Here is a 9,821-nt window from a genome sequence, read left to right as displayed (position 1 = left end):
CAGGTCTGTGGGCAGGCAGGACACTGACAGGGAGCTTTGCATTCCTGGGGATGCCCTGGTCACCCGATTTACAGTCCTGGCAGCTTTGTTGCAGCAAGAAGATTGGACAGGACATATCCCATCACCCATGCACAGGGTAAAGGGATAAGGGAGCTGAGAGATGGTAGATCCTGCCCTAAGCCACCAAAAAGCAAACTTCACCCAGGTTTCAAGTATCACTTCCTGGGATCAGGAAACGCCTCAAACAGCAGCAAATAGGTTTACATTTTCATACAATTTTTGGGGGGTAGAAGAGTGTTTGTAAAAAATTAGATGTGAAAGAACTTTTTTTTTTTTTTTGCCACATGCTTGCAGAAAACACAGTAGAAATAGATACTGCAGCAGGGCAGAGAGTGCAAATGCGTTGTTTGCCTCTTTCTAGATGCTGTTTCCAGTTTGCAATTGTGCTTTTTTACAGCAGCCTAATGGGACTTTACTGAGACACAGCACAGCCGGATTTAAGTGACGTACCCCTTCCTAGCACAATCTGGTCTCTGCACCTCCGTTCCTTGTGTGGGTATAATCACAGGGTGAATCTAATTCTGATTTTCCCTCTCTTCATGGTGATGCTTTCTCTTTGTTATGGTCATCTCCCATACCAGTAAACGGCCTGTCCGTCCTGCTGTCCTCTGGTACAGGTAGCTCAGGAGATAGACATGGGTGTAAATTCTCCTGATTTAATAGCTCTCCTGCTCTCATGTTGTATGGTTAGTGGTGAACTTTTTCCTCTGAGATTCCACACTGCTAGAGATCCCTGTGTTATACTGGTAACCACTGTATCCCCCAGTCATACCAAGCACTAGCAATATCCACCCCTCTAGTATTTGAAGTGTTGCCAGTGTCATGTAAAGACACCAAGTCAGCGAGCTCCCTCACAGTGTGCTACTGCTCTGACCTGAGGACTCTGTGACACTTGGGCTTTGTTACAAATTGGTTTAGTTGAGTAGTACCTTTCGAGTCACCAGTTTATCTGCTTTTTTGTGTGTGTGATTTCCATTGTTAATAGGTCATTGTTGGAAAAGACTTGTAATCTCTTCCATGCCTGCTTTGTTTGGAACAGTGTCTAACATGTTTACTACAGTAAATATAATTTAAAGTATTATCTTGCTGAAAAAAATGCATGTGGCCTTGCAAGATACAAAGTTAGCAAATAAGGGAGTAGTAGGTTACCTGGAGAAAAGCGTTCAAGTGAAGCTCTGTGGGTAAGATAGGTCCACCAGGCGTGGAGACTGTACAAGCATATCCAACTCAGAACAGCTATATAAAAAGGATTATATTTTTTTTTAGATGATAAATTTTTTGCTGTCTTTCACTCCCACTGCAAGTAAAAGGAATTTTAAAGGAACTGAGCAAACAAATCTCATTGCATGCATTTTTTTTCTGTCAAATAAGTCACCTACAACTTTCCATATGTATTCCTGAGCTGAGAACATGATTAGTCTTGTTACATCTGCAGCAGCATCTGTTGCTGTGAAAGAGTGTTCTCCTCTAGGGCTAGGTGTGTTGGATTCGGTTTTGATAACACATAACTTAATGTGGAAAACTATCAGTTAATGCGGCCCTTGGATGCAAATGTCCTAATTTTTCTCAAAGGTTTTCCAGTGCCATTGTCATGTACTTGGCTCTAAAATAACTTTTGCTATCCAGGGTACAAATCTGAAGTGGAAGAACTGCTTGTAGGTATGTTCTTCTTGGCTGATCAGTCATTCAGAAGAGATCCTCTGACAGCTGGTAAACACCATGTACAAGCCCTGAAGGTGACTTCTGACAGATGGCTGTTGATGTATTTGAATAATAGAGACTCCTGTTGAAAAAGTTGCGGTTACCTGTATTGTTCCATCTTACTACATGTGATGGTGATACTGCCTGTAAAGCCAAGCTACTGGATCTGGCCAGAAGCTTTGAAAACACAAGGGACAATACTGACCCCTCTCACAAAGCCCTTTATTCCCTTTTTAGCCTTTCAGTCTGTGTTGCAAAGATTGTGTCCAGCTATTCATGTCTGATATGAATAACCTCGAGGTTTGGTTTCTGAGTAGGTTATTTAAAGCCTATGTGCTGTCTTCTTTCAAGAAGAACCCAGGTGCCAATTTAGCACGTCTGCCCATCAGGAGACCTGCATGTTCTTCGTCCAACTTTTTTCTCTTGGCATTATAGCGCAGTGCAAGCTGGAATAAGACACAGAGCTCTCAGCTTACTTCTCCCTTGATACGTGACTCTCCTTAGTGTGCCTTTGCACAGGGTCACACAGTGTTTGCCATGTGGGTGCAAGACGATGTGACAGATCATCAGGCTGCAGCTGATGGTTATGCCTTCAAGTGAGTCTCCTCAGGGCATGGGCCCCTGGTAACCAGCTCTCGTTCCTCCATCCTGGTGGAGCACCACAACTGAGCTCTTGCTCTCTGACCACGTGTGGCATAGAGGCACACCACTACCAGGAGAGCCAGCTCCTTCAGCATGTGCCTTGGAGCACCAGAAAGGTGCCACAGCCCTCCAAGACCTGTGTGTGAGGTCCAGCAATACCTGGGCATCAGCGGGGAGAGGGACAGGGGAGTCAGGTGTGTGAGCCTCATTAACTGACTTGGCAGGCCTGGAAATTATGGTGGCACCTTATCTCTCACCACAGGACAAGATTTTGTTTTTCCCAGGTCTTTTAACAAGAAACTTCAAACTGTCATGTTTAAAAAAGGTTGCCAATCCAGGATGCTGAAGTCTGTGCTGGCACATCTTGGTTAGTTGGATCACTGTCAGCACTTTTCAGCATGTGGCAGTACTGATTTGAAGCAGGACTGTATGAGTTGCTCAGTAAATTATTTCAAAATAACTTCCACCAAAGCTCAAGAAGAGCAGCTGTTTCAGAGAGCACTCCTGGTAAAGACAGAAGTTACAGCCTGGAGTCCTGGTTTCCTCTGAAGGGATAATTTGTTAAGTCTGGGACCAAAGAAGGAAACTTCAGCTACTTGGGTGTTCATCAGCCTGTGTTCACTTTAGCATATGACACAGGATAAAAGTTCTTAAAGGTGGTTATGAAGAATTCAAAATTTCAGCAAAGCTTGTCTCTTGATCAGAGCTGTTGGCTGCAGACTGTTAAAAATGCACTTAATTTTCAAGTAACATAGATCAGAGCAGCAGGCTGTGAATATAAAAGGCACATAAAGGCATTTGCTGAACACAGCAGACATTAATATACATAAGGTACTGCTGAAGTTTGAAAGTATTGTGTGAAATAGGGCTGTACAAATACAGCATTACCTCCCAGAACAGGCTACTCTCCGTCTGTGTAATCAGTACTGGTTTTGTATAAGGGTGAAAATATCCCTCTATACTTCTTATTATATCAGAATCAAAATGAGTGACATCCTGTGTGGTGGCAATAAGCACTTCCAATAGTATTTTAAGGTGCCTCTATTCAAGCAATATCAAGCCTTCATTATTGGTTTGGTGTTTAGGAGAAAGTGGCTCCATTTTTCTGGTGTAATAGAGCTCAAATGAAAAAGATAACACTAGATCCATCCTCATTAACCCCTCTTTCTTTGATGCTAGGTTTTCCTAATCCTAAATTTGTAGCTTTGTGTAATTTCATTTAACAATCACTGAGGGTTTGGATACAGTAGCTCTAACGAGCTACTCAGGATTTCCTCCATGGGTCTTCAGCTGAAATCCAGCCTAACTCAGCCATTAACCAAAAACATTGACACCAATTCAGTAAGCTGGTGTTATGAAGGAGCTTAAGAGGTCTCAGTTTCAGCTTGTGGTGTGAATTCATTCCTATGCTTTGTGCTAGTTGTGTTAGACACAGAGACCAGGAGCCATTGATCAGTCATGGCTGGTCCAGGCAAACAGGAAAGTAACTTTTCTTATGCCCAGTTTAGCAAGGGGCCAGGAGAGGATTGATCTGTATGTAAAAGAGCAGCACCAAATTTGACAGAAATTGTGTGCTGCATGTTACTACGGAACTGGGCAAATTAATGTAATGGGTTTAATCTGCACTGAGGAAAGAAAGATTTCTTTAACAGGTGCTTTGCTGCTTTCAAGAATCTGAATTAGCTGAGCACCACCCTTGCACAGGTGCAGACATTGAGTTCAGAGGATGTAGGAGGGTATGCTGGGATATCTGCAGCACCACTGGGGTGATTAGCAGATTTGCTTTGTGGTTGTAAGGCTGTATTTTGAACTTGTGTAGATGATGGCTTCTCTTCCTTGTGAGCCTTGTTTTACCACCACAGCAGACTTGTCAAGAAGGTACACCAGACCTGCTCTTCTGCAAATGTGTTCTTGCTGTGTGTGGTATTGAAAAGTTACAGTATGTAGCCTATATGGGTTCAACTAATGGCTCTTTTTCTTATTCCATCAGGGATGTGCAAGCGATGCAGTAATAACACCAACCCTGTTCAGAAGATCAGATACAATCCTGAATGACTAAGGAACAGACTGGAGGAAACCTGGTAAGTTAAACAAGGGTAGAGTTGTTTTATTTGTTGTCTTCTGAAAACAAACTTAGCTTTTCAGATATACAGGGATGTTACAGATGAGAAACTCTGAATTAAAACCACTTTTTAAACTAATGAGGCAGCTAATAAGCACTGTTATTTGCATGGAAAAAAACAACTTGAAGAATGGTTGTGTTCAGTATAGCATGGAGTAAAAAATGCATCTGTTTGTGTCTTGTAAAGAGCTGAAGAAATTGCTTTCCTGAACAAACAGTCTGGAGAGCTGGTGTTTGGAAAGATAAAACAGAAAACTTATTTTGTTTTTGTTTCTCTGAATTGATAGATCTGAGGAGTGTAATAGCCTAAGGAGTGAGCATAAAATGTCCATCCCTCATTCCCACTGGGGTACCAGGTGTACATAGCATGTTAACAAGCACCATGTTCTTCTTTGAATGAGACCCAGTTTAGGATATGTGTGTTTTCTGTAACAAGAGTGCAGGAGGCAATTAATCCCTTTTACTTGGGAGGAGGTGTAGCTTTCTCTTATTTTTGCTGGGGCTTTTGGGATTCAGCAGAGCATGTGTTTGCTTAGCCCTGGGAAAGAGTTTAGTTACTGGGGGCTGGTAGCCCTGAAGGAGGAGCTTCCTCTAAGAGAAAATAGATATTTCCTGAGTATCAGGAACTCTGGAAAACAGTCTAGAAAATTCATTTGCTTACTTTGGGAACTGGATGCCTACACTATTCTGCACTTTAATGATGGGGTGGATGGCAACTTTTTTTTTTTTTTAGTGGCCATTTTTAAGGCCTTCTTCTGTCATAATTTCTTGTAAGGCTTTAAAGCTGACCCACAGGCACTCTGTAGTCCCTCTCCAAGTGTTTAATAATATGTGGTGTCTCCAGACATGTTAAGCTTCAGGGTGGATGAGGGTTAGTTATGTTGTTATGACTAGCTAATTAGCTAGGTTGTAAGAAACTAAATACCACTATCCATGCTCTAGCTGTGGGCAAAGACCATTGCTGTCATGCTCTTTGCAGTGTATGCAGAGGATGTGAAATGAATGAAACATCTAACAGGGCTTTTTGTGATAATAAATATTAACTTTTGAAGCTGTGACTGCTGTGCTATACTGGGCTTCATCCAAGCTATACCTGGCTGCCAGGTGTCTTCAGCATTTTCTCTTTCGTGGCTGTGCTGTAGAGAATTTTTTTAAACAGAAAGTCATGCAAGTGCACCAGTTCCAGAAAGGGCTTTGAGTTAAATAATACTTTCATTCTGAAAGGAAACTTTTTTTTAAACTGGTCATACCACAAGGCTCCTTCCCCACAGTGCAAGCATTCTGTGTCTCCCAACTGCAAGTCTACATGAAGTATGAGTGGAGTTTCCAGACCAAAACCCCCAGCTGTGATTGGCTTAAATACACAAGGCTTGTTTTTCCCCAAATGTAACAAATTATGGGTGCTTGCTTTCTTCACCTTTTCATTTCTAAGCTGCCTTTGTAAGTTTCATGGAAACCAGGGGAGAGAGTTTTATTGCTCTTATTCTACCTGATGCCTGGGGTTCCCTTGTGATTTCTTGGTCTTTGTAGCAGAGCCATGGAAAAATAACCTCAAGTGTGGCCAGACTTGGTGAGGTAGAAGCAGCATCATGCACTCTGCCTCACTTCTGATTCTCTTAAGAATCTGCCTTCACAGAAAGTGGATGTGACCTGTACTACACAGAAATGTCTTGCTAGGTATGCTCAAAAGGGGTTTAAAATTGTTCGAACCAATGTGCTCTGATGCAGACCAGAGGCACAGAAGTCTGTTTCTTTGGCTGCAGGGCATAAAACAGGGAGGTGAGAAAGGAAAAGGTCAGTACAGAGAACAGTGCACCAAGCAGAAATGTTCCAGAGGGCCCTAGAGAATGTAACTGAGGAGCTACTGTGAGGTGCTACTTTTGTCATTGGCTTTCTCAAGACTGTGCTGTCCACCTGTCCTGGTCCCTCTCATAATGTGCTTCTCATTGCCCGGTCTCACTTGTGAGACCATGAAGAAGCCAAGTGAGCTTCGGTGGATGTTTGTGAGGCTGGGCAGGAGCTGAATTCCCTTGGAGTCATGCCACTGGCTGCAATTCACCCTGTGACATTTCTCTGTGCCGAAATGCCTTTAATCCAGCAGAAGACTGTATGTCCTTAAAGAAATAAGCAATGTCTGTAAGCTATGGAGACACAGTAAAAATTAATTTGTTTAAAAGTTTAATTGCAAATAATAATTAAATTGCAGTTTCTTCTAATAAGAGTGAACAATACCTCTTGAAATACTTTTCATGCTACTGAGGAAATATGTAGGTGTGTTTTTATTGTTTTTATCAATTGCCCTCATTCATTTCTTAGCACAAGGCCTTTCCAGAGATTGGCAATAGGCTTGCTTTTACAAGACAGTTTGATTTAGGAGTTCTACTACCCATCATTGCTACATTGGTGGAGAAATGAAATGTTTATGACCTAATCTATACCATCCTCCCAAACCATGGATTTTGGTAAGAGAAAGCTCAGTTTAATGCTCTAATAAACTGTGGTCTGATATGTACTGTGCCAATTTATGTAGACATCTGGATGTGAGAGTGAAACTTTATTTTCAGCAACATATCAGATTTGATTTTGAACTGAATTTAAGTGCCTGAATAAGTGATAAAGTATTGCATTTTTCATTATAAAATAAATGAAAAATTGTAGGTTACTAAGGAAGCATCTTTTCATCATTACACATTTGAGTACTTCCTTGTATCCCTGTGAAAGTCACCCTCCCTGGAACAGGAAGGATGTAGATTTAAAGCTGCAACATATGGAGACTGAGAGGGCTTAGTGATGTGAACAGCTGAGTTTGCCTGCCAGAAAGAAGACATCTTTGCAAACTTTTTCTTGTGTTTGCCATCATAGCATGAGGGTTAGGGCTAGCAGATCTGTGTGGAGGACCCAGATGTTGTTATAGAGTGATGTCAGGTGCCTCAGTAATATGGAATAATCACATTTATTGTTGTTGTGTGAACGTGTCAAGAGATGTCTCCAAATAGATGACAAATCTTCAGAGCCTTGGGCTGATGCTGTGAGGTGGCAGTGAGTATATATCTATTGACTTCTGCAGTGTTGAGGTGAATTAGTGCACTTTCTGTTCCCTCTTACTCTAGGGAAGAGTGACATGGCTGTTGTGGTGCTTCCTTGGTTTCTTATTCTGTAGATGAGATGGGGAAATGACCAGTGTCTAGCAGCTCCTGTGAGTGAGCTACACAGAGCTACATAGAGGGTTGTGAGAAGACGTGTCTGAGCAAACTTTGCCTCAATGATCTTGGGGCAGTGGTTGCAGCACAATGTGTACAGTGCTTGGGTGCTGTAAGACCAGTAAATAACTCCTGACACATCAGGCACACCTAACTGCTGTGCTTTGTTGCCCTGCGGAAATGCCTCTGTCTGTCCCTCTGGTCTCTATTTCTGCACAGAACTGCACCACCCACTGGCTGGAGACCATTCTTCTAAAGTCAGTTAAAATCTAGTCCAAGACTAGGGAGAACATTGATGGAGTGCAGAAACAGTTGTTCCTTTTAAAAGCCCAGTGTCCATGTTTATACACTTCTGCATGCAAGAGGAAAGCACCTGTAATGTGAGTGGGGCAATGGGGACAGCAGTCTCTGCCTCACTGTCTCTTTGGCAGGTGTTGATATTGTGGATGGCTGTGCAAGCCCACTTGGATCTGGGATATCTCCAGAGTGAAGCCTCTGCCTTTTCCTAGCTGAGGATCCAAACCCTCGAGTGATGCTAGATGGAGGGGCACTGCTCTTCCTGCAGCTCCCTGTTGTCTGAAATCCATCCAGTGCGGACAAGTCCCCCTCTTAGAGGGGCTTCTCAGCTGTCCCTGGCTTGGCAGAAACAGCTATGGAAATGTCTTATGTGGTGGTAGCCTGCTGTTAATGAATGCCGCCTGTGTCAAGAGCAGAATTATGTTCTTGGGCTCAGTGACCACCTCTCTTCAATGGATCTGATCTTTCTGCCTTGGTTTTGTATGTTGCCTGCTCCACAGTGCTGGTTGCTGTGTCTGGTGCTGCATACTGAGGACCTGGTGCTTGCAGCTTGAACTTTCTCTGGGGATTTAGCCCTGCTCTGGAGTTAAACTGTCAGTTGTGTTCAGTAATGGAAAGTATGTTCATTAACAATGTTCTATTTAAAATACAAAGCAAATGTTATGATGGCAAGAGGTGTCGGATGACAGAGACTGAGAATTACTTTTTCCATTCAGAACCTGAGCAAATGCAGGGTGGCCTTCCCCACCTGCTGAGGTCTTCAGTCTCTCTCTACAAGTAAAGGAGGAGCCCAGTTATGGCATGTTGTGTGTCATACATCAGTACAGTGATTCTTCTTATGTGGAGTATTTATTTTCTTAGGTGAACAGAAAATATAAGAGGAAGCAGCTGTCTTTGAGGAGCATTCCCAGGATTAGAGCTCTGAGTGATGCTTGTGTTACTACTATGGAGGCAGTAGACTGAAACAAATTCAACCTTTAAATGGTTTTGAGGCAAAATAGGTTTCCCTGCTCTACTACAGATGATGCACTGGAGCTGTTCAGGCATTTCCAGACAGTGCTTTTAGGTTGGGTGTCTTTTGGATGGGGTTTATTGATGAAAATAAAGCTGACTGTAGGAAAGGAGTTTGTGTGTTGTTTGTGTTGTTTTTTGTTGGTGTTTTTTTTTTAAAGTAATTAAATTTCCAAAACATCTTGTTTCTGTTTTCAAAATAAATAAATAACAAAAAAAAAGGTTTATGTTGAAGCTGTCACTAGCTGAAAGAGGCTAGTAGACAACAAGTTTGCTATTCTTTATAAATGACTGAATTACTTAAGATCTGAAAAAATGTTCATGTTCTTATATTTGTCTCCGTCTACATTTGGGATGGGGATTTTTTAAAATTACAAAAACCTGCATAGCTTAAAAATCCATGTGTAGCTCTATGAAACACTTGAAGACTCAGTCTCAGTTTAATGGGAGAGGAGTATTCTCTCTGTTTTAATCTGTTTTGTCTGTAAAAAATATTTCTGCTTTAATTTTTGAGGAGTGAGAATAGTGTGGGTAGTGTTACCTTGATTCCTTGCAATTAGAGTTCAGAGAAATACCGTCAGGCTGGTTACATCTCATAATCTGGCTTTTTGTTTAAAAAAAAAAAAAAAAATTTTTAAAAATGAGTGACCTAAAAGTCTGTCTTCTACTTCACTGATGAGAAGGCATGCCATTTTGTTAGTCATCCGGGCTTGGGCCCCAAATGTTTTAGAAATTAGTAAAACTTGTAATTTCAGAAAAGAAAATATGATCAAAAATCCAGGCTTTGC

This window comes from Streptopelia decaocto, assembly GCF_964273445.1.
Source record: "Streptopelia decaocto genome assembly, chromosome: 6".
NCBI classification, from domain to species: Eukaryota; Metazoa; Chordata; class Aves; order Columbiformes; family Columbidae; genus Streptopelia; species Streptopelia decaocto.
The sequence above is the reverse complement of the archived record's forward strand: the minus strand, read 5'-3'. Positions refer to the sequence as shown.